This window comes from Canis aureus, chromosome 17, assembly GCF_053574225.1.
Source record: "Canis aureus isolate CA01 chromosome 17, VMU_Caureus_v.1.0, whole genome shotgun sequence".
NCBI classification, from domain to species: domain Eukaryota; kingdom Metazoa; phylum Chordata; class Mammalia; order Carnivora; family Canidae; genus Canis; species Canis aureus.
In genome coordinates this window covers 59,905,266-59,931,571 of record NC_135627.1, presented here as the reverse complement: position 1 = coordinate 59,931,571, position 26,306 = coordinate 59,905,266, and the positions used below count along the sequence as shown (strand labels likewise).

General features: G+C 40.5%; 1 long non-coding RNA gene and 1 pseudogene across 1 annotated transcript in view; one reads left to right on the top strand and one right to left on the bottom strand.

Annotated features, from left to right (window-relative positions):
• The window catches only part of LOC144288112 (uncharacterized), a 167,760-nt gene that overhangs the window by 59,355 nt on the left and 82,099 nt on the right, over positions 1-26,306 (bottom strand). The gene's annotated exons all lie outside the window — the stretch shown is intronic.
• Positions 3,746-4,183, top strand: LOC144287588 (large ribosomal subunit protein uL15 pseudogene; annotated as a pseudogene).

The following is a 26,306-nucleotide window of genomic DNA, read 5'->3' as shown; positions in this document are numbered from 1 at the left end:
GGGCTAATTCCATTAAAAGCTGTAGGTGAGAGTCCCTCCTTGTTTCTCTCCCAGCCTCCAGTGGTTTGCTGGCCATCTTTGGCAGTCCCTGGTTTTCAACTGCCCAACTCCAATCTCCGCCTTCATCCTTAGTGGCCATTCGCCTTGGGTCTCTATCTTCACGTGGCCATCTTCTCATACAGACACCAGTCATAGTGGACTGGGAGCCCACGCTATCCCAACCTTAACTAATTGCCATGACCTTATTCTTAATAAGATCACATTCTGAGGTACTGGGGGTTAGGATCGCAAAACATCTCCTTTTGAGGGAACCCAATTCAATTCATAACACTCTTTTCTCTTGGCCACTCACCTCCAGTATTTCAGTATTTAGCCCAATTCCGAGAATGTGACCGTGAATGCTATTTACTGATGTGATTCAAGTTACCGGCTCACTCATCTGCCTGTCTACAAAGGGCACCAGAGCACCGGGGCTACGTTGTGCCAACACACCAAACACCTTCACTTTCAACATGACTGGAGAAAACACTGGGTGGGGTTTGGTCAAAACGGTGGCCACCCTGGCTGAGCACTGGAATGAGAATTTGTCACTGCCACTTATGACCTGATGGAAATGTTGAACTTTAACAGAATCTAGACTTAGGAGGCATACTCAGGTGCTTCTGTGCTCTCATATCAGTTTAGGTCCTTCACAGGACGGGGGTTCCTTTCAATCACAGCGCCACTATAATTAGTAATGGCAACGTTTTCTTCAATTTGCCCTCAAGGGCCATAGAGTATCAGACTGCCACCCGTGCAATCAGACTAATGGCAGGCAAAGAGCCAAATTAGGGGATGGGGGCAGAGTTATGCTACCCAATCAAATATGGGTTTGTTTTTAATTAAATATTCAAACTTATGGTAGGGGAATCCGCTCTGATTGCACCCTGTCATTTATACACGCAAAATATGTTAAAAGAAAACTATATATGACATCCCTTTTTAGCAATCGACAGTTTTCAGAGTTCTTTTTCATTAGGCTCTTTCCAGTGGGGCCCACAGGACTTCAGTTAATGTTTGAGGGAGCTGCCCCTACGCCAGAGAAGTGTCCCCAAGAGCAACCAGGAAAATGGTTTGCATGCCCCTCATTTACTTTATTCTTTCCAAGCAAACAGTTGGCAAGAGGAGGCATTTCCTATTGCCTGGGCAATGTTTTAATCACTGTTTAAATATTTGCCATCCTGTCTTTGTTTTGGTTAAAATTGCAGAGTTAATGCGATACAGATTTGTACCTTCTACTGAGTGAAATATAGATTTCATCTTACGAACTAGAGCTATGTTCACTGCAAATAGCTTCCTCACTCCCCACCTCCACTATTTGTCTTTCATTTTACACATTGTATTAATCTTTTTATATCTTCTCAGTGCCTACAGGTTCCCAACAAATTGCCCCCAGGCAGTTCTAACACATTAAGCTTCAGCAAACCTGGCCTTATGTGTGACTCATTACACAAATGTAAGGACTCTTAAGTCAATCTCTCTGAATACCAGCCCAGAAAAATATCAGTCCCAGGCAAGAACCTCACCATCTGATGGATATTCTGGGGTCAAGGTAAAATGAGTTTCTGGCCTCGGGCTAGTTTCTAATGGACAATGGGTCTGTGCCAAGGACTCCGTCTATTCCTTCTAATGAAGCTCTGTAAAGTTTCAGCTGCACTCAGGCTAACTTGGCTTCTCTTAACCCCATTTCTCCAAGCTTCACCAGCTGGGTATGCTTAAAGAGTCATATTAACAGTAATAACTCAAATTTCACTGGAAATCACAGCTCCTACCTGCTGATGAAGGGCCTTTGCCTCCTTTTTTTTTATTATTCAGAACTTTGAGTAAAAGTGTCTTTCTATTTTAACATATAGTAAACTCTATATATACAACTCTTCATAAACCCAATGGGACCTGGGCAGAAAAGAAACATGAATGATTGACATCATTCTCACTCCTCCTCCTCGCTGATAACCAAGATTTAGTTAAGTCAAGCTCATCCTGTCTAGCCTTTCCTGCCCCCAGGACAAGCCCCTCTCAAGCATTTCCTCAGTCCTCATCAGAAAAGAGACTTCCAGTAGGCTTTTTCACCAGAACTGCCAGACATGCCAGATAATCAGTTCCGAACCCCACTTAGACTCTACCTGAGGACCCCAACTGCTTACTCCTCTGAAAAATACTTGGTTGAAATTAAAATGTTTGGGGCTTTTATTCCAACAATTGCAAACAACAATTACTGTCAAACCTCTTACAAAAGAAAACTAGGAAAAACTGGATAAAATGTTTTTTAAAATGTTTGATGGCATAGGAAAGTTAAGATGATAGTGAATAATTATCAGAACAGAACCTAAGAGGAGACGTCAGACAGAAAAAGAATGAGGAGAGACCAAAATAGCTCCAGCCTATTGCCATGAAATAGTTTCCAGATCATGGCACAGGAAAGGAAAACTCAGATGCAGTCCACAGACTCCCTATGATGAAGGTATGCACCTAAGGGTTTGGAAAGACCAAGGTGGCTACAGTTAGCAGGATACAGGGAGAACAAAGAGCTGCAGGGAAAGAGAACTGGGCATCTGCAGAGGGTCCCCCTCATTTTCAAAGTACTGACCAGTGCATACATGTCAGGAAACTAGCAGGGGTCAGAGAAGAACTCTACGAAAGACTTAAAAAGAAAGAACAGTACCTGGGTCTGATGTCTTGCTTCTCCAGGATAGGTCCCTTTGAGTGAGGATGAAAGGGGTATGGATAAATGGTAGTCATTCATCTTCACCATTTCATAACTTTCATCAGCCAACCCTGCCCTGGGAACACCATGGCAGATGAGAGTCCACGCTATGGAGCACACAGTTCTGTGGGGACTTAGGTGCATCAACCATCACCAGGAAAAGGAAGGGTCTACCTACAGGTTCATGCCAGGTGCTGGCATCCCATAAGCCCACGATCGCATTGAGGGAGAAAACACAAGTCTGAGAACATAGGAATGTCTCAACAGACCAGAAGACGACGACAGAGGGAGATTATTCAAAAGTAAAATACAGGGCATTCAGTGTTGAAAATCTTCAGCACTAACATGAAAAGATCATCAAGATGTTATGGTAGGCAGAAAATAAGTGTGACAGCAGTGTGTGGGACATATATGCATATGAAGATGCATAGAAAGGTAACTAGAAAGAGTTACAACAAAATATTGACAGCAACTACCTTTGAGAGGAGAAAATGATACCATGAGTAGCCATAATAGGAGCTCCTCTCCCCCTCCATCCTCTTTGTGTTACTTGATTCTTTAGGAGAATGTATTTGTGTGAATGTTGTATAAACGAAAAATCCCAAGTAAATAAATAAACAGGTTTAAAGATTAAAAAACAAAAGCAATAAAGCATAGCACCTGGAGCTCACATAAGGACAGGAAAACTGATTGTTCCCACCAGCCAGATTGGAAAACTTCATAATTTACAGAAATTAAATAGAGTACCCTGAAAGTTCTTACCTCAGTAGTAGGAAATAATTAGCCCTAGATTAAACAGTGTTCTGGTCCCACCTAAAAAAATATTAAAAGTAAGACTTAAAAGGATCAAACAGTTCCTAAGAAACTGAAACAGAATCCCAGAACAAAGCCCAAGAAATTTATAGGAATAAAAATATAGTCAGAAACCAGCAATGTAAAATTTATAATGTCTTATATTCTATCAAAACATATTGGACATACTCTTTCATCTGGGCTGCCAACATGCCATCCAGACTGAAGAAGACCTGAAAACTCCAGGGCCACATGAGCCACAGCCAAGGCCACATCAACAAGCGCTGGGAGCACCCAGGAGGCCTGGGTGATGCTAGTGGCATGCATCATCACAGGATCAACTTCAACAAATATCACCCACGTTATTCTGGAAAAGTTGGTATGAGGCATTACCACTCAAAAAGGAGCCAGAGCTTGTGCCCAACTGTCAACCTGGATAAACTGTGGACCTTGGTCAGTGGGCAGGCACAGGTAAATGCTGCCAAAAACAAGACTGGAGCTGTTCCTATCATTGATGTGGTACAGTCAGGCCACTACAAAGCTTTGGGGAAAGAACAGCTCCCAAAACAGCCTGTCATCATGAAGGCCAAATTCTTCAGTAGAAGAGCTGAAGAGATTAAGGGGGTGAGGAAGAGCTGTGTCCTGTAGCTTAAGCCATGCAGAGGGAGGCTCATTAAATGCTAACAAGTACTTTTCAAAAAAAAAAAAAAAAAAGTATCCAAAGAAACAAGAAAGTATTGAGGAAAAAAATCAACCAACCCCAAACTGACACAGATGTTAAAATTAATACACATCAGCATTTAAAAGAATAAGTATATTTCATAAATTCAAAAAGTTAAATAGTAACAGAAAAGATATTCTAAAAAAGAAAATCAAACTTCTAAGGACAAAAACTAGACTGGAAGAAATTCAGCAGATATAGCAGTAAGAAGAAAATGTCACTGAAATAAAGTGCTTAGAAAAAGATTTTAAAAATAATTAAAAGTAAACTACAGTACAACTTCAAACTAATATACAGGTAATGGGAGTCCCCAGAAAGGAAGCAGGAAAAATAATGCCAAAATAATGCCAAGGAAATACTGGTCAAGAGTTTTCCAGGTTTTTTTTTTTTTTATTTCCATTTTTTTTAAATTTTTTATTGGTGTTCAATTTACTAACATACAGAATAACCCCCAGTGCCCGTCACCCATTCACTCCCACCCCCCGCCCTCCTCCCCTTCTACGACCCCTAGTTCGTTTCCCAGAGTTAGCAGTCTTTACGTTCTGTCTCCCTTTCTGATATTTCCCACACATTTCTTCTCCCTTCCCTTATATTCCCCTTCACTATTATTTATATTCCCCAAATGAATGAGAACATATAATGTTTGTCCTTCTCCGACTGACTTACTTCACTCAGCATAATACCCTCCAGTTCCATCCACATTGAAGCAAATGGTGGGTATTTGTCATTTCTAATAGCTGAGTAATATTCCATTGTATACATAAACCACATCTTCTTTATCCATTCATCTTTCATTGGACACCGAGGCTCCTTCCACAGTTTGGCTATCGTGGCCATTGCTGCTAGAAACATCGGGGTGCAGGTGTCCCGGCGTTTCACTGCATCTGTATCTTTGGGGTAACCCCCAATAGTGCAATTGCTGGGTCGCAGGGCAGGTCTATTTTTAACTCTTTGAAGAACCTCCACACAGTTTTCCAGAGTGGCTGCACCAGTTCACATTCCCACCAACAGTGTAAGAGGGTTCCCTTTTCTCTGCATCCCCTCCAACATTTGTTGTTTCCTGCCTTGTTAATTTGCCCCATTCTCACCGGTGTGAGGTGGTATCTCATTGTGGTTTTGATTTGTATTTCCCTGATGGCAAGTGATGCAGAGCATTTTCTCATATGCATGTTGGCCATGTCTATGTCTTCCTCTGTGAGATTTCTCTTCATGTCTTTTGCCCATTTCATGATTGGATTGTTTGTTTCTTTGGTGTTGAGTTTAATAAGTTCTTTATAGATCTTGGAAACTAGCCCTTTATCTGATATGTCATTTGCAAATATCTTCTCCCATTCTGTAGGTTGTCTTTCTATACACTAACAATGAGACTGAAGAAAGAGAAATTAAGGAGTCAATCCCATTTACAATTGCACCCAAAAGCATAAGATACCTAGGAATAAACCTCACCAAAGATGTAAAGGATCTATACCCTCAAAACTATAGAACACTTCTGAAAGAAATTGAGGAAGACACAAAGAGATGGAAAAATATTCCATGCTCATGGATTGGCAGAATTAATATTGTGAAAATGTCAATGTTACCCAGGGCAATATACACGTTTAATGCAATCCCTATCAAAATACCATGGACTTTCTTCAGAGAGTTAGAACAAATTATTTTAAGATTTGTGTGGAATCAGAAAAGACCCCAAATAGCCAGGGGAAATTTAAAAAAGAAAACCATATCTGGGGGCATCACAATGCCAGATTTCAGGTTGTACTACAAAGCTGTGGTCATCAAGACAGTGTGGTACTGGCACAAAAACAGACACATAGATCAGTGGAACAGAATAGAGAACCCAGAAGTGGACCCTGAACTTTATGGTCAACTAATATTCGATAAAGGAGGAAAGACTATCCATTGGAAGAAAGACAGTCTCTTCAATAAATGGTGCTGGGAAAATTGGACATCCACATGCAGAAGAATGAAACTAGACCACTCTCTTTCACCATACACAAAGATAAACTCAAAATGGATGAAAGATCTAAATGTGAGACAAGATTCCATCAAAATCCTAGAGGAGAACACAGGCCACACCCTTTTTGAGCTTGGCCACAGTAACTTCTTGCAAGATACATCCACCAAGGCAAAAGAAACAAAAGCAAAAATGAACTATTGGGACTTCATCAAGATAAGAAGCTTTTGCACAGCAAAGGATACAGTCAACAAAACTCAAAGACAACCTCCAGGTTTGATAAAAATCAAATCTACCTATCCAAGAAGTTAATAAACCTTAAGAACAAGAAATATAAGGAAAACTACACCAAAACCCATCATAATCAAATTGCTCAAACCCTGAAAGGTAAAAAAAACAAACAAAAGAAGAAAAAACTAGAAAGCAACCATAGAAAAAGCCATAGGAACAAAGGTAAGACTGACAGAAAATTTCTGGTTGGAAATAATGTAAACAAAAAGATAGTAGATCAACATCTTTAAAATTAAAAAAACAAAATAGAGCAAGGACAATGTCTTCAATAAATGATGCTGAGAAAACTGGTTTTCCACATGCAGAAGAATGAAATTAAGCCATCCTCTGACTCCATATACAAAAATCAACTCAAAATAGATTAAAGACTACAGGACCTAAAACCATAAAACTATTAGAAGAAAACACAAGGAAAAAAGCTGCTTGACAGTGATGTGGACAATTATTTTTTTTGATATGACCCCAAAAGCATAAGCAACAAAAGCAAAACTAGACAAATGGAATTGCGTCAAACTAGAAAAGCTTCTGCACAGCAAAGGAAACAATCAACAAGGTAAAGACAGAACCTATGAAATGAGAGACAATATTTGCAAACCATACATCTGATGAGGGGTTAATGTCCAAAATATATAAGGAACTCAACTCAATAACAAGAAAACAAATAACTCAAATTAGGGTCACCTGAGTGGTTCAGTCAGTTACACATCCATCCCTTGATTTCAGCTTAGGTCATGATCAGGGTCATGAGATCCAGGCCTGTGTTTTTCTCTCTCTCCCCCTCTGCTCCTTCCCACTCCACTCTGGCTCTCTCTCTCTCTCTCTCTCTCTCTCTCGAGAAAAACAATTCAATCAAAAACAACAACAATAGGGATCCCTGGGTGGCGCAGCGGTTTAGCCCCTGCCTTTGGCCCAGGGCGCGGTCCTGGAGACCCGGGATCGAATCCCACGTCCGGCTCCCGGTGCATGGAGCCTGCTTCTCCCTCTGCCTGTGTCTCTGCCTCTCTCTCTCTCTCTCTCTCTCTCTCTCTCTCTCTCTGTGTGTGACTATCATGAATAAATAAAATTTTTTAAAAAAATTAAAAAAAACAACAATAACAATGAAAGAGGAGAAGAGAAATATAAAAGAAATGGAATAGATAGAAGACAAAGAGCAAAGTGATAAATATCAACTTAACTATATCAATAGTTATATAAACAGTCTAAATATTCCCATTAATAGGCACAGATTTCCAGATTTGATTTTTTAATATTTTACTTAAATTCAATTTTCAGATTTAATTTTAAAAAGTAAGATCCAGCTGTATGCTGCCAAAAAGAACCACACTTTATATACAAAGCCACAAATAGATCACAAGTTAAAAGGCTAGAAGATATATCAAGCTAACACTGGAGAGACTATGTCAATATCTGATAAAGTAAATTTTAGAGAAAAGAATATTTTGGTGGATAAAGCTGACAAAGAAGTCAATTCATCAGTAGGATATAGGAATCTTAAATGTTTATATACTCAATGACAGAATTTAAAATGCATAAAGAAAAAACTTAAAAGGGAAAAAGACGAATCCACAATGATAGACATTTCAATACACTCACTCAATAACTGACTGAATAAGTACAGGGAAAATCAGTAAGGATATACATTTGAAAAAGATAATCAACCCACTTGATATAGTTGATATTTCAGGAACAATCCACCAAAAAATAGCAAATACACATTTTTTTCAAGTTCACACAGACCATTCCTAAAATAGACATATTCTTGGCTACAAAGGAAGTCTCAAATTTGAAAAGACAAAAGTCACACAAAGAATGTTCTCTGACACCAAAATTAAATTCGAAATCAGTAATAGAATTATCTCTGGAAAATCTCCCAAATATTTAGAAACTAAATAAAATATGTGTAAGTAACCCATAGATAAAAAAAAAATCGAAAGGGAAATTAGAAAATATTTGAACTGAATGAAAATGAATATGTAATTTACCAAAATGCATGGGACACTGCTACAGCCATAATTTAACAAGAATCTATAGCCCTAATGCCTACATTAGAAAATAAAATAAAATCAATAGCATAAAGCTTGCAACTTAAGAAACTATGAAAGAAATAGCGAGTAAAAAAATCAGAAAAGAAATCAATAAAATAGTAAAAAGAAAAACAATGAAGAAAATTAATGAAACCAAAAGCTCACTCTTCAGAAAGTTCAATAAAATTGATAAACCTCTACACAGACCGAAAAGGAAAAAAAAGAAGACACAAATTGTGAATATCAGCAAGGAGAGAAGTAACATCATTACAGATACAATAGATATTAAAAGGTAAAGAAGGAAATACTGTAAAAACCTAATGCCCATCTGACAATTTAAGTAAAATGAACAAATTCCTTGAAAAACACAAGTCACCAAAACTTGAACAAAAATAAATGTTACTGAAATGTACTATAGTTTCTAAAAAAAAGTTAAACTTGTAGTTAAAACTCTTCTACAAAGACAACCCAGGCCCAAACAGCTTTATTGGCAAATTCAACTGAACATTTAAAGAAGAAATAAAACCATTAATATACAGACTCTTCCAGAAAGTTTCCCAACTCATTGTGCAAAGTCATTATTACACTGATAGCAAAACCAAAGACGTTACAAGAAAACAACAGTCACTATTCCTCATAAATATAGATATAAAAATTCTAAACACAGTTTTGGCGAATCAGATTCAATAATAGGACAAAAGGTTAAAACATCATAGACAAGTGGAGTTTGTCCCAGGAATGCAAGGCTAATTTAACATTCAAAAATCAATCAATGTAATTCACCATATAACAAACAAACAAAGAAAAACCAAGTATCATTTCAATACATCTATAAAAAGTAGAGGACAAAGTCCAACCTCCAGTCTTATAAAAACTCCTGCAAACTAGAAATAGAAAGGAACTTCCTCAAATGGACACAGGGTATCAAAAGTCCTAGAGTCAACATTCTACTTAATAGTGCGGATTCCTTTCCTCTAAGGTCAGGAATATCTACTCTCACAACTTTTATTCAATATTAAACTGAAGGTTATAACCAGTGCGATAAGATAAAAAAAAAAAAGAGAAATGAAAGGCATAAAGATTGGAAAGAGAAAAGTAAAAGGAAGATGCCATGATCATCTGGGTGAAAATCTTATGGAATGTACAAAGAAGGTACTAGAAGAATAATGAGCTAACTAATGCAACAAGATTGCAGTTTTATGATATCAACATATAAGAATTAATCATATTTCTACATAGAAGCAACGAACAATCAGAACAGGAAATTTTTAAAATATTTACAATAATAACATAAAAATATGGAAATCTTTGAAAAATAAAACATTGCTAAGAGAATTTAAGAAGATGCATGGAGAGCTAAATTTTGTTCACGGATTGGAGTTTAAGATACGAATTTTGCTAAGCGGATCTATAGATACAACACACAATCCCAATCAAAATCTCAGTGAATATTTTGTAGAAATTAACAAATTGATTCTAAACTTCAGATGGAAATGCAGAGGACCTGATGTAGCCAGAACAATTTCAAAAAACAAGAAGAAAGTTGGAGGATTTATGCTACTTGATTTTAAGACTTATGGAATTATAGTAACCAACACAGTGTGTGGTATAGGCATAAAGCTCTATGCTGACTCCAATACTTACATATAAACATTTTATTTTATTTTATTTTATTTTTATTTTATTTTAAGATTTATCCACTTATTTATGATAGACAGAGAGAGAGAGAGAGAGAGAGAGAGAGGCAGAGACACAGGCAGAGGGAGAAGCAGGCTCCATGCCGGGAGCCCGACGCAGGACTCGATCCCAGGACTCCAGGATGGCGCCCTGGGCCAAAGGCAGGCGCTAAAATGCTGATCCACCCAGGGATCCCCCCCCCCCATACTTACATATAAATGCAAAAACCTACAATAGTTAAGATATTTTTTTAAAAAGAATAATTTTGAAAGACTCCATCTACTACACCACAAGACTAGCTAAAAAGCACAGCAAAAAGAAGTGTCATATTAGCTTAAAAACAGACAGACGAATGAAATAGAATAGTCCAGAAAGAGATTTATGACAAAGATGGTGCAATACAATATCACTATGGGAAAGAAGTTGAAATTCAACTCCCTTTCTCACACTACACACAAAAATCAATTCCAGGTGGACTACAGATCAAACAAAAAAAGATAAAACAATAACGTGTTAGAATATAATATTGGCAAATATATACATAATCTCTGGGGAGAGGGATAGAAAGAAACAGAACACAAAAGGCATTAACTGTAAAGGAAAACATAGATCAAATTGACCCCATTAAAATTAAGAATTTCTATTCATCAAAAGACAGCATTAAAAAAAAAATCACACAGTACAAGAGGATTTTGGCGTATCTACCTAACAGAGGGCTCATAGCTAGGATACTTGAGCAACTCTTACAAATCAGTAAGAGAAACGCCAACGGGGTGCCCAGGTGGCACAAGAGCATGAAGGGGCCTTCCTGGAAGCCAGCGATGCTCTATTTCTGGGGCAGTCGTTCTACACTGATTTGGTTTATGATGCATTATTAAGCTGTACATACTTGTCTCGTGCAGCTTTTACATATATAATATTCCACAATTTTTACAGCGCTAAGTTAACAACAACAACAAAGCCAGACTTCCCCGGGCAGGCTTATATGGCTTACGTATGAGAACTGCCTACAAGGAGAAGCTGTTGGCCAAACACCAATCACCCGCTGCCAAAACTAGATTCACCAGAGAATTGTCTTTCAATTGTTTTTTCACATGTATTGAGGGTGGCCGGGATCTAGTGCAATAAACCACGCCAGGGGCAGGAACCCCTGCGTTGTCAGAAGCCATCATTCGCTTCTACCAGTTCATTCATCAAGCACAACAATAATTAAGCACCATCTATGGCCCAAGTGTTGGTTGGGCAAGGTGCTGAGGTTGAAGCTCAGTGGTGAACAAGTGAGGCATGGTCACTGTCCTCACAGAGTAATAACCCCCATGCAGGGTAGGGCAGCCCGAGTGGGGCGGAGGGGCTCAGGGGGGTGTGGAGGGGAGAACCAAGATTAGAGATGGTGTGGAGTGAACGCACACATGCCACAGCTTTTTTGTCAAAAGTCTACACGAGGATATTCCAGGGCAGAGGTCGCCTGAGAAGCCATCTCTACGCAAGGTACCTCCCCGAATTCCTTAACTAAAGGTCAAACAGCAAACCAACAAGATATTAAGATTCTCTGATTTTGGAGAAAGCTGTGGGTCCCTCCTCTCAGACTTAGCCCTTTTTGGAAGCCCCTCCATGACCACCCTATGGAAATGTCAAACGGAAGAAAATAAGTAGACTTGGGTATGAGTATCAAGGTGGGTCCCTGCAAAGAACTCTATGTGTGGCACCCCGCAGATCCCTGAAACTTCACGGCTTATCTGTAGCTTCTGTTTTTCATGTTCAGGGCTTATTTGGGACAGCAAATTTTTAGTTGAGCTCAACAATTCAAATCCACCAGGTAGTTCCCAAGAGCCCATGTGCGCCAGGCTCCTGGCTCTGCTCCAGGCACAGGATACCAGGGTGCAGGTGCCACACCGAGACGTAAGTGCCCCAAGGAGCCGCCAGGGCTCACATGAGGTCCTGCTGAGGGGACTGGTCCTGGGTGCGAATGTCACGTCAGATAACGTGTCTAGTCTCAGACCAGATCACGAACTGGAAGGAACTTGGTGGGTTGGGGCAGGTCAGGCAATGCCTGCACCCTCATTACCCAGAGCCCCTAATCTGGCCTTCCAGAAAGGGGAGATTTCTCGAAGAATTTTTTCACCAAATTAGCTCTTTTATTCATTAAACCAATCCTCGGTGAGTGCAGCTACACCTGCGATTGTCGTCCGCCGGCTGCAGGTGCTAAGGGCTCCCTTCGGAGCCAGCATTGAGGACGGATGATAAAACACCTGCTGTGGGGCCATGGTTCTTGCTCAGGCTCACCCGGGCAGTAGAGGGCAGAGCGTCCGCCCAGGGTCGGCTGACTCGCCTGCTTGCTCACGCCCTTGGGTACAGAGATGGGTGCCCCCGAGCTCTGGGGAGCGGGGCCTCCGGGCCCAGCATCTTCCCCCGTCTGCGTGTTAGTGTGATGGTGCTGCTAATCCTGAGCGTGGCACGACCTTGGCCCAGGCCTGATTTAAGCACAAGGCTCAAGGGGAGGTGGGGAGAGAGGGGGAGGCTTTCCCCATGAGGGGGGGTGTTAGTGACCCAGGAACAGGCTGCTGAAGGTAGGCCTTGGTGCTGGTTTAGCAACCTCACTCTGGAGAAAAGCTCTCAGCAAACTGACAGCAAGGCGAGCTTGTTCCCCATTAGTTTGCAAAAAAAAAAAAAAAAAAAAGAAAGAAAAAAAGAAAAAGAAAAGAAGAAGAAGAAAACAGCCAGAATAAATGCAAACAAAGGAATGACATGAGGCACACAGTACCCAGCTGGCGGCACCCGCTGCCAGCCTCTCCCCTCCAGACGCAAAGGCAAACGTGTCTGTGTGTCCTCAGAAACAGAAGGAAAGCACCGCCTTTGCAGGGCCCACGGACAGCGTGTGTGGGAGAGGCACAGGGCCGTCACCCCTGCCCCCAGCCACCCTCCTCCCCGCGTCCCCACCCCTGTCCACCCCCGGATGAGGCCTCGCCCCACAGTCCACATGGCCGAGCAAGCTGTGGGGAGCAGGAGGGGGAAAGTCCAATCCCTCGGGAGTATTTCTTTGTTTTGGGGGGAAGGGTATAAAAATGGGTGTTTATGAAGCACGCTGTGCTGCCAGAAGAGAATAAGTAAAAAAAAAAAAAATGGGCACAAGAGATGTTTTCTTTAATTTCCACTTAATTAGGTTGGTTTTTTTTCTTTATTCTTCCTTCTATTTTTTATTTTTTTCTACATGAACTGACGAAGAGAATGGCATTGACAGAGTATTTGTGAAGAAGCTTCTCTAATATCTCTACCTCCCTGGAGATGCAGCAAAAAGGAGAGAGAAAGTTGGTGTACTTTACAGTAGGCCTTTAAAATCCTCGGAGAGCTTCGTATATCCTGAGCAGATGTGAATGGCCACGCTGCCAGCGTCCTGGACTAAGACGCCACCAGTTTCCTCTGCTGCGGCCAATCTCCCGACCCTACCCCCTCCTCCACTAAAACAGATCTGAAACTCAGAAAGCCTAACCATCCCTGCATTTAAAAATATATTTGCAAGTCATCCAGTGACTTTATTTCCTTCCTCAAAAAAAAAAAAAAAAGAAAATCCTCTAAATTTATTTTGTGAAGAGGAAGGGCGATGGGGGGGTGGGAATATGTTTTCAGTACCCCTATAGTCTGCAGGCTGGCCCCAAAAGCAAATGTATGTGGCCATGGCTGGTTTTGAAGACTGCACGGTTACTCTTGCAAGGGCGAACAGCCCTAGTCCTCGCTTTCTTGCCCTTCGATATGAAATGAAGATGAACAGCGAGAGGGGCGGTCACTGTACTGGTTTATTCAAACACCAGTCTCTCCTCTTAAAAATACCGGGTTAGTGTGAAACTTCCCTGACGTGATTTTACACCCCAGGGTGCACCGGAAGGACGGTTGACTGCCCAGAGCTACTCACCACAAGAAGCAATGGATGTGTGGGGTCCTGGAAATGGTAGAAGGATTCTGCTTCTCCACAGAGACCCTCCCCTCTGCTGCCCCACTGTGGTCCCAGCCAAAGACATAGGACCCCAAGTACAACACATCCCCCTCCCCCTCCCAGGGGTGGGAGCCATGAGAGAACCACAGGGCTCAGGACATTCCCTGGTGACATACCCGGGTGGCGCCACTGCCTGTGCGTAACAGGAAAAGGGCAGTAAGCTGTATAAAATGTGCTTACCCTGCACTATGACACTGGGCAAGCTCCAAGGACCCTTCCAGGCCACGTCCCACAATGACACGAGCCATCCACAGCCCTGTCGGCTTTGCTCACCTTGGGCACGGCCAACTCTGGGCACTCACCCTATAAGCCTGAGCTACTTTCCTGCCGCCCTTTATTTTTTTCATGACACTTGAAAGACAAAGTATAGGACATGGTTTTAGAAGGTGAACAGGTTACCTTCATGCACAGAACTGATATTTTGGGTCAAGACTAAACTGAGCTATTTCAAAGCCTCAGATTTAACTTGTGCCCTCAGTTACCCAAAATATTTTTGAGAGTTAGTGGGTATAATGGACTGAAAACTATGAGAAAGACACTATCAACATTGAGGCCACATGGAGAGGGCACCGAGAGAGACCAATTAGCAGATCAGCCCAAAACATAGAGGAGGCGCCCTTCTAATCTTTTTACTTTATGCCTGGGGTCGGTTGCAGGAGTTGATGTTAGCTTTTGGGTTTTTGCTTGCAATAAACACAGTTCCTTTCCGAGCTGGGCTGTGCCAGTTCGTGACATAATGTCCACACAGTAATATGATGTGGTAAGTATAAATGCCGTGAACAGACCAGACTGTGGCCTGGGAAAGACAAGCTCTGTCCATATATCAATGGGAATGGCCTGGAACTCAGGGAGTGAGTATTTTGAAGCAATCGCACATGAATTCACCTTCAGGAGATTAGAAGCTGATGTCACCAGGAGAGTGAAGTCATTAGAAATGACCTAAACTGATGGGACGTTGCCAGAACAAAGCCGCACTGTGCAGACACACAGTTTAACTCCTTCTGGGCTTGAGATTTCTCCAAGGCCTTTTTTGGTGAATACGAGGAGCCTTCAATAGAGACGACGGAGCCAACGTGACTCCCATTCTCCTTGGCATCAGCCGGCGTTACTTGATCGAGGAGGCTTGAAAATAGATTCCGCTAATTAAATGCCCGAGAGGTAACCCCCCATCTTTTCATCCAAGCATGCCATGTCCCTGTGCTTCCCCAGGGGAAAAGTACTTGTAGGCTTGTAATAAATAGCAGTTGATGTGGAGTGAATGGGATTGTTAGCGATTCCAGGGTGAAATAGTTGGGCCCCTGGAACGGAGATGGGATAACACGACCAAAAACAGTCCCTTTGAAAAGCAACTGGCTGCCTGAGTCTGTCTGTGATCCTCAGTGGAGGATTCTATGAACCGGTAGCAATAAGATCCGAGGCCACCCCTGCCTCCATGGAACCGCCCAGCGTCAGGAGCCATCTCCTTCTACTTGTTACTTTATGCTGGAGAGCCAGTGCCACCCTCTTGCTTCACTCGCTTCTGATATCCACCCGTGTTTACTGGAGATAGCAAAGGGCCAGTCAAACCTTACTCGGGCCAACTAATAGCAACATACCATCAAAGGTTAAAAGTTTACTGGACACAGAAAATCCTTTCGGATAAGTGCAGTAGCCACAGGAACACTGAATCATCAAAACAGGCTAGAGAATATCCTGCTGGAGGCCTCCTTAGAGGCAGAGAATTGAACCCGGCCTCCTTTCTGGGACAAACGAAGCATCTAGAATCTAGAATCCATAATCAAGTAGGAGACCATGGGCAAAAGCACCTTACGCGCTGAAAACCGTTTTTCACTGACGAGCATCTTGACTTCATGGTGGCCCTCTACAAAGCAAGTATAAAAGAGCAACATCAAAGGGTGCAACCCCAATGAGCAGGTAACGTGAGGGGCTAGCTGCCCACGTAGAGTCGTGGGAGTTCTTCACAGAAGGTCTCCTACTGCCTGTCACAGCCCTAAGATCCACTCTCAGACAATTTGCCTTAAGTCAGTGCTTTTTTCACGTTTTTCTCATTACAACCCATGCAAAGAACGTGTTTCATAGCAATGTTCAATACCGTCCCATACACACACAACTGAAACACAGGTTTTGCCATAGAACAGGTCCTTTCTGCTGCCTAAGATGTGCTCTGACAACTTCTACTGGGTTGCATTCTATTTCAGTTTTCGGTGCCGTTTCTACCCATTAACCTAACAACCGCTAATGGGTCAAGATTCACGATATGAAAAACACTGAGATTTAAGGCCATTTTGGAACAGAACTGATAAAATACAAGTTAGGGTATTCAAGGTTGGAAAATAAGATTAGGAGGGAAATCCCACGAGGCTTTGAGGCAAAGTCACAGGAGTCCGTTCAGTCTTCTGACTACATGACTTCCCCTCGACCCACACTCTCCCAAACTCGTCCACAACCACAGAAAGCTACTATACCATCCTGAAATGAATCTGACAGAAGACATCATGCTTGTTGGGGTCTTGTTTTTGGTTTTTTGGTCATGCGTTATTTAACTGAGGCCAGTTCAAACCCCTGCATCGAAACAAAGATCAAAGGGACAATGCCCAACAAACGGCCTGACGCCATTATTCAGCGGAGACTGAAGTGGGCCAGTTTTCTGGATGAGTCAAATTGCACTGATTTGACCGCACTCTTGCATCTACTTACATTGTAAATGAAAAATTTAGCTCCGCTTTCTCATCCAAAGTATCTGACAAATCGTCCAAGCCATTGGCTCTGGAAACTAGGGTTGGTTTTCCGTGTACCACTGAAACATCAAGAGGTTTAGGCTGACTCTATCTTGGACTATTGGATGAACTACTGTGACCAAATATTTATTAAATATTTGATTTTTAAGATACAGTGAATACTTCCGGAGCCCTTACTAGGCTGGGCACTATAATAAATGTGTGGATCAGGGATCCCTGGGTGGCGCAGCGGTTTGGCGCCTGCCTTTGGCCCGGGGCGCGATCCTGGAGACCCGGGATCGAATCCCACGTCGGGCTCCCGGTGCATGGAGCCTGCTTCTCCCTCTGCCTATGTCTCTGCCTCTCTGTCTCTCTCTGTGTGACTATCATGAATAAATAAATAAAATCTTAAAAAAAAATAAAAATAAAAAAAATAAATGTGTGGATCATTTTATTGGGTTGAATAGTCCAGATATTTGATTGAACTAATATAATTCAGAGTTGTGGTTATGCTTATTACAATAATCCTGAGCCCCAACAGCCTTCAGAACCCTGACACAATTTGCAGGTTTTTAAAATACTGTTCGACATGTATTGTACTGCAACAAAATGTTACTGTTGACCCTTCAAAGGTACTTTACTAAAATACCAATAATTTACAAACATTCAAATTAACGTCTGAATAAATGCATGATACGCTGAGAGAGACAATTCACAGATCTTTAAAAGGGGGAACCAACGTGGGCAGTTTCATTCTCTGTTTCCATTGAGACTAGTTTCCTTTGCGCTTGCCTTTATATTTAAAACAAGTGAGAAATAATGTATTTTTTAAATTAAAACTCATAGTCATTACCTTTTTTGGCAGGAGAGGCTCATCCCTAATATTAGGAATATCCAGGCAAGAACACATAAGGAGACCAGGTTTAGGTGCCCCTTACTTTGCTCACCTGAGGAGAACTAAGTCAATGCATGTGGACACTCCAGCCAGCACGTGAGGGGGGAGCCTCTGCACCCTCTAATTCCACCCCAAATATAGCCACTCCCAGACCTAAAGGGGTGCATGCCAGGGTAGACACAGGGCCAGGGATACCGAGGTGCTGGTCTCAGAGCATAGTTTAGACGTGGGCTGTCAGAGGGGATATGAGGGATGGGTCAGAAGTGGGCCAGAGCAGACACGGCGCCCAAGGAAGGAGCCCCAATTGCCCAAAACCTAAGTGTGGGTGGGGAGAGGCACAAGTCCTGTGCTAGTATCAATATATTCAGATTAATGCATTCAAAGTGACACATGTGACATCCACGGCCCACTAGTGAAACCTCCTTACCTCATCAGAACAATCATGAATGCATGCCCAGCCTAATTTAGAACCCAAGTTCTAGGGCATTCATTCTTAGAAAACAAAACAAAAATAAAACCAGATTTCATTATTTTTACTCAAGTGGCATTTTTATTTGCTTTTTTAAAGAGCCAATTTCTGATATACTTGTTTTGTTTTTTCTAATGGCATTTCAAATTGGAACCCATTTTAACCAGGGCCTGCCTTGAGCGAGTTCATAGAGATCTTATGCCCAGTGTTCTCTTTTGCTGTCAATGTATCCTGCTCATTTGCAGAGATCATGGAAAGGAAAATGACTGGGAAATGCACAGAAAGCAGATCTTTTTTTAGCAGGTCTATACATGAGAGGAAAGAGAAAGTAGGGACTATTAAACCCAGGTCTCCTGACATCGGCCAGGATATCATAATAGCTTGTCTGTTACAGTGTCAAGTAACCCGTAGGAAAGAAAACATTTCTCAAACACCTGTAAGTCCATTCCAGGGGGCAGATATGGCATCCTCTCCCACCTGGGACCACTGCAAAGCTAAAATCAACAATTAAGAACAGCTGCAGCCTTGCAACAGCTGCCCTTGCTAACCCCGTTGGAGGGAGGGCAGGCTGAGTTCTAGGAGGGGTAATCAGCAGAGAAGACTGAAATTCCTCTTTCTGCGCATTACTTTTTTCTCTTGTGAAATGTGTTGGAACTGCCCCTGCATGCTGAAGATGTTCCCAAGACTGCTTTTTTTGTTTACCAAACATCCTGCGACATTTTCAAGCCTTACAGACTATGGGAATGTCTAATCTTCCATTTCACAGAGCTAGGACTCACAGCTCCAAATTGCTGCAGGAGTTGATTTAAATATTCAAAGAAATGTTGTTGCTTTTGAATACATTTCTTTGGGAAGAGATCACTAATATGCGCCACTTGGTCCCAGGCTGTGGGACCTCTCAAGAGCTAAGTGAAAAACAGAAGAGACCAACAGCCATTGGTAAAATCATAGGTGCGGCAAATCCAAAGGATTTGACGTGCCCACTCATCAGAAAGGGAAGAAGAGCCACAGCCAGATAAAGGGAAGGCTAAAATGACGAGTGATAGTTTTTAGGTAGCTCGGGAGAGTGAATGCAAGGAGGAAAATAATTTGAGTTGTTCCAGGAAGATTAATGCAATAAAAGAATTATCTGCAAAAATGAAATTCATCTGAGAAAATCTTCTGATACTGTTGACTTTTATTTATTTATGTTTTGGGTTGGTTTTTTTGTTTGTTTTTTTGTTTTTTGTTTTTTGAGGGCTATCTCCCTGAGGGAAACAGCAGAAGAGCTATGAACTAAATCATTTATAATAAAGAAGGAGAATCAGAAAACAGATTACTTAGAACATCCTCCTCCTCTCCCCAGCCTTTCAAGCAGTAAAATGGTGCGTTAAGTGAGATTATCTCATGAGCTTTCTCATCTCTAAATCTTGTTTCTGGCTACATATCTCCCATCCCCTTTTGCCTATGGCCCTGCTGCTAATGGATGTGTTCAACACATAAACCCGGGATTCACTCAATTTTTGTTCAGCTTCTCCATTTCACTTTTAAATAAATTAGGTCACCTTATCAGTACAAATTGTGATTTAGAGAGAAGACAGAAGAATAAATCAGTTTGAAGGCTGTGGATGTTTCATCCCTGTTTGGGTGACGTCTTAGTGACCTTAATTTTAGTGCTTTCTTATGTTTGCCCATTCTAGGACTTGATAGTGTGAAAAATAAAAATAAAACCACCAGCAAAAAGTCAATTCTTAGATATCTGATATCTTGCTTATATGCCTAGGTTGCCTGTTTTTAAAACAAGAACATGATCGTCCGTGAATCTGTCAACAAGTCACAGGTCAGAGATCCTGCCCTGTATTTGTTTTGCTATGTCACTACACACCAAATGTCCAATGCAGATGTTTTTGGACCTGAGAAGTCAACTTACTTGAAAAGTTTTTGTTTAAATTTTTAAGAAAGTTATTAACGGCACCTAATCAAGAAGATGCAACAGAACTTAGAAAATAATTCATAAACTACTCAGCTCTAATTTATATACTTCTAGGAATATCCAATATATGTTATTTCTTCTCTTTTGATTTACCATTCTTTCCCTCCCTTCTTTAAGTTATCCATGCCAACAGAGGCCAACAAACGTGGGTTTCTATATTTTGCAAAAGGGGCATCTAATACTCTCTTTAATTTCTAGCAAAAGCTAATTAAGGCTTTGAGGTTGCCATGAGACGGTGCCTTGCAGCTCTCCAACAATGGGGAGTATAACTGACCAAGATCTCTAGGTACTGCACTCTGATATCTGCTGCCACATCTGTCCCTAGAGCACACGTACCACAGGCCACTCCCAGCCAATGAGTAGCTGTGGCAGGCAGTCTTGTTCCTAGGAAACAGAGGACTCACCAGACAGCTAACATTGGGTCAAGGACTCCCCAGTGGCCTTCCTGAACCTTTCTTAGGTTGCACAGTGGTCAAGGACACTTTTGTTCAACAGAGTTCTCTTCTCTCTTTCACTTACTAGATTTAAATCATAGTCTAACGACTCTCCAACTCCCTCTCCATTTTCCTCTCATATAGGCATTCCCCTGATAAAATCCTTGCACATTTAATCCCATCTTAGTGTCTGCTTCCAAGAGAAACAGACTAACATAGCTTGCTTTTTCATTCTTGGTCCTTTTCAATAAAGATGGGAAGACTGCATCTTAGTACACAAATATGGGCTCCTTACTTTCTCTTATAGTCATAAGAGACTATGGGTCATAGTCTAGAGGGAATAGATAAAACCAGCATAGTAGAGAACAGATGACCTCACATTTTCTTTCTTCAGGGCATAGATTACTCTGTATGCTAGTCCTTGCTCCTAAGTTCACTAATTTCAACTTTAAAAGGTGGGATAGGAAGGGTGAATTAGGGTTGATGAAAGACACTAAAAATCATCCTACTAAAATTATAAGCAAGATAGTCCAATATCTCAAAGGTTTAGTTTTTGAAGTTATATCTGACAATGTGAATAAAGACTCATTTAATCAAAATTTTTTAATAATCTTCTGTCCCAACATTAATAATTTTCTTCTATCAGTAGATGTATTGCCATGGATACTTTTCTTGGCCCTTTCCAGTCCATTAAACTGAAAGTGACACTGTAACAGGAAATCTTCTTGGCCTATTAACTCTCAATGGAAACCACCATGGGCAACCCTATAGTCTTACCAGAGGAGTTGCTGGGACCTTCATTCCTGCTTAGCCCAATCCTAGCAGACAAGAAAATAATAGGAACCATCAATTCTCCTGAATTGCACCAATGTGATTCCAACTATGATAGCAAAAGCCCTGGAATTCCTCTCATTTCATAAGTAGGGAGGGTATAACTCACCTCTTCTTCCCTTATCCCCACTAGTTTTGGAAGAACTTAGTCAGAACTTGCTGGTTGCTACACAATGTACATTCTCCTTTTTTCATCCTAAGAAAATCTCAATTTTGTTCAGAGATAAATAAGTCCATCTAAAAATACTATATTTTCCAGTCACTCTTGCAGCTAGGGTTGGTCATGTAACATAGTTCTAACCAATGAAATGTAATAAGTCATTGGTTGGAACTCCCATGAGACCTCTTTAAAGGAGAGTCATCTAAAGATTCGGGTGGAAAATGATAAACTGATTCTAAAATATATATGGATTATACAACAATTCCACAGCTAACATCATACTGAATAGTGAAATATTGAAAGCTTTTCCTCTAAGATCAGAACGAAGACAATGGTGCCCCTTCATTGATTAAGAATTCAACGTAGTACCGGAAATCCTAGCCAGAGGAGTTAGGCAAGACAAAAAAATAAAAGGCATCCAAATAAGAAAGAAAGAAATGAAATCATCATTATTTGCAGATGATAAGCTCTTATATAGAGAAAATCTTAAAGAGTTAACCAAAACATTGTTGAAACTAATCAATATATTCAATGAAATCACAGGACATAAAATCAACTCGCAGAAATCAGTTACATTTCTATACACTAACAATGAAACATCTGAAAAAAAAATAAAGCTATTCCATTCACAGTAGCATCAAAAACAATAAAAACACTTAGAAATAAATTTAACCAAGGAATTGAAAGATTGTATGATGAAAGGTACAAACCTTGAATGAAAGAAATTGAAGGAGATACTACAAATGGAAAGATATTCCATTTTCATGGATATAAAGAATTAATTGTTAATAAATCCTTCATACCCAAAGCCATCTATAGATATAATGTATTTCCTATCAAAACTCCAATAATGCTTTTCACAGAAACAGTAAAAAAAAAAAAAAAGAAATAAAAATAATCCTAGCCAAAGCAATCCTGAAAAAGAAGAATAAAACTAGAAGTAACATATTTCTGGGGCAGCCCGGGTGACTCAGCTGTTTACGCCGCCTTCAGCCCAGGGTGTGATCCTGGGGTCACAGGATCGAGTCGCATGTCAGGCTCCCTGCATGGAGTCTGCTTCTCTCTCTCTCTCTCTCTCTCTCTCTCTCTTTCTCTCGAATAAATAAATAAATAAAATCTTAAAAAAACATATTTCTGAATTTCAAACTATACTATAAAGCTATAAGTAATAAAAACAGCATAATCAAAACTAGCATAAAAACAGATACATAGACCTATAGGATAGAATAAAGAGCTCAGAAAGAAACCCCCCTGCATATAGTCAACTAACATTCGGTAAGGAACCCAAGAACACTCAATGAGAAAAAGATAGTCTTGACAAATGTTGCTGAGAAAGCTAATAACCACATGGGAAAAAAAATGATATTGGATCCCTAGCATGAACCATCACAAAAATTAGCTCAAAATAAAGACTTAAACATTAGACCTAATATCATAAAACTCCCAGAAGAAAACATAAAGAAGAAGCTCCTTGACATCAGTTTGAGCAATGATTTTTTTTGGATGACACTGAAAGCACATGCAATAAAAGAAAATAAGTAAGTGGCACCACATCAAACTAAAAAGCTTCTGCACAGCAAAAGAAACAATCAACAAAATGAAATGGCAATCTACAGAATGGAAGAAATATTTGCAAACCACATATAAGAGATTAATATCTAAATTATATCTAGAACTCAGATAACTCAATTACAACAATAACAACAAAAACAATCAATTAAAAAATAGGCAGAGAGGGGATCCCTGGGTGGCTCAGCGGTTTAGCGCCTGCCTTTGGCCCAGGGCATGATCCTGGAGTCCCGGGATCGAGTCCCGCGTCAGGCTCCCGGCATGGAGCCTGCTTCTCTTTCCTCCTGTGCCTCTGCCTCTCTCTCTCTCTCTCTCTCTCTTTCTATGTCTATCATAAATAAATAAACCTTTAAAAAAATAGGCAGAGAGTCACAGACATGTGGGGCAGGATGGAAGTTGGGAGACCAGGGCAACAGGCATGCAGCTTGGTGGAAGGCAAACACTCAGAGATACGGTTGGGCCCTGGTGGCCAGCGTGCCAACCCAAGGCAGGGATGCCCAGCCCCATCCCCTACCTGCCCATGCTCCCCATGAAAAACTAGCTCTGAGGCCCTCCAGTTCTGGTGCACATGTCGACCTCTAGGGCATTGGCTGCTGGGGACACAGGGGTGGCATCAGAGCCCAGTGTGATTAAAAAAAAAAAAAAGAAAAAGACAGAGTAACTAAATATTTTTCCAGAGAAGACATCTAAATGGCCAACAGGTACAGGAAAATATACTCAATATCACTAAGCACTAGAGAAATGCAAATCAAAACCACAATGAGATATCACCTCATTAGAATGACTATTACCAAAAAGCCAAGATATAATAAGTATTTTCAAGGATGTGGAGAAATGGGATCCCTGGCATACAACTGGTGAGAATGTAAATTCATTCAGCCACTGTGGAAAACGTTATGGAGGTTCCTCAAGAAATTAAAAGTAGAACTTTAATGTATGACCCAGCAATGCCACCCCTGGATAAATATCCAAAGGAAATGAAACAAGTAAAAGAGATCTGCATTTCCATGTTTATTGCAGCATTTTTCACAATAACCAAGATATGGATTCAACCTAAGTATCTATGGATGAATGGATAAAAAAGATTCCAGTTCTTTCATGATTTATTATCCAACCATGAGAAAGAAGAATATCCTGCCATTTATGCCAGCATGGATGAAACCTGAGGGCATTATGCTAAATGAGATATCAGGCAGAGAAAGACAAATAGGGTATGATATCACTCATGCAGTATGCAGAATCTATAGATGTCAAACCCGTAAGAACAGATAGTAGAATGGTGGTCACTGGGGCAGGTGGGGGGTGGGGAGGAAGGAGGTGGATGGAAAGATGTTGTTTAAGGGTAAAAGCCTACAACTAGTAGATAAGTCCTGACAATCTAATGTACAGCATAATGATTATAGTCAATAACACTGTATTATAAACGTCTAAGTTGAAGAAAAACTAGACCTACATTATTTTCACCATAAAGAAAATAGTAATAATTATGTGACACGATAAAGGTATTAGCTAACACTATAGTGGTAATCATACTGCAATATACTGCAATATATAAATGTATTCAATCATCATGTTGTGCACCTTAAGCTTACACATTGTTATAAGTCCGTTATATCCCAATAAGAATAAAATTAAAAATAAAATAAAATATATATGGCAATGCAAAGGGTTAAATATAGCAAGGCAATCTAGGAAAAGAGCAAACAATTGCAAGGCTTAAACCGCTAGCTATCAAGACCCATTTTATTAAATAAAACAGTGGTATTGAATTAAGGATACACAAACAGACCAAAGAAAATAAAGAGAACCCAAAAGTAGATCCACACAAATGTGGATGCCTGGTTTACAATGATAACACTGCAATGCTATAGGAAAAGGATGGTTTTTTCAATAAATAATGTTGGGCTCACATAGAAAAATATAAATCATAACTACTATCTCTCACCACAAATAAAAATTACTTCCAGAAATATTGTACACCCAAATGTAAAGGTAAAGCAAAAGCTTTTAGAAAAAAAAAACATAAGAAATATTTTTATGACCTTGAAATCAGCAGAGTCTTTTAAATAGGCTCCCAAAGTGCCAAGTATAAGGAAAAAATTGATAAATTAAATATTAAAAATAAGAACCCCAGCTCATCAAAAGATACCATTACCATATGACAAATGCCATAATTTCACTTACATGTGGAATTTAAGAAGCAAAACTAAGAAAAAAAGAGAGAAACAAACAAACAAAAAAACCAGACTCTTTCATATAAAGAACAAACTGGTGGTTACCAGAAGGAAGGTGTGCGGGGGGATGAGAGAAATAGGTGAAGGAGATCAAGTGTACACTTATTGTGATGAGCCCTGAGTAAGGCATAGAATTGTTCAATCACTATATTGTACACCTATGTTAGTTACATTGGAATTTTAAAAATTATTTTAAAAAAACAACATTAAGAGAATAAGCAGGTAACTAACAAAGTGGGGGGAAACGTTTACAATACATATATCCAACAAAAAGCTTCTTATGGATGGAATCATGTCCCCACAAAATTCAAATATTGAAGCTCTAACCCTAGTACCTCAGAATGTAATGTACCTGGGAATAGGGTCTCTAAAGAGGTAATTAAATCAAAATGAAGTCATTAGGATGGGTCCTAATCCAATCTAACTGGTGTCCGTGTAAGAAAAGATTGGGACAGAGAGAGAGGCAGCAGGGACAGCCATGCATAGAGCAACAGCCATGTAAAGAGGCAGCAAGAAGGCAGCCGTGGTCAAGCCAAGGACAGGGGCGTCTGGAGAAACTAATCCTGTTGACACCTTGATCTTGGACTTCGAGCCTCCAGAACAATGAGAAAATAAATTTCTGTTGTTTAAACCACCCAGTCTGTGGTATTGTGTAGTACTTGCCCCAGAAAACTAATTAACACAAGATTCATATTCAGAAGATGTAGGGATCTCTAACTAAACTATGAAAATGACCAACAACGTAAAGACAATAAAACAAAAAATGTGAACAGGTACGTCACTAAAATAGGATATCCAAATAGCCTATAAACATATACATACGAAAAGTTGTTCA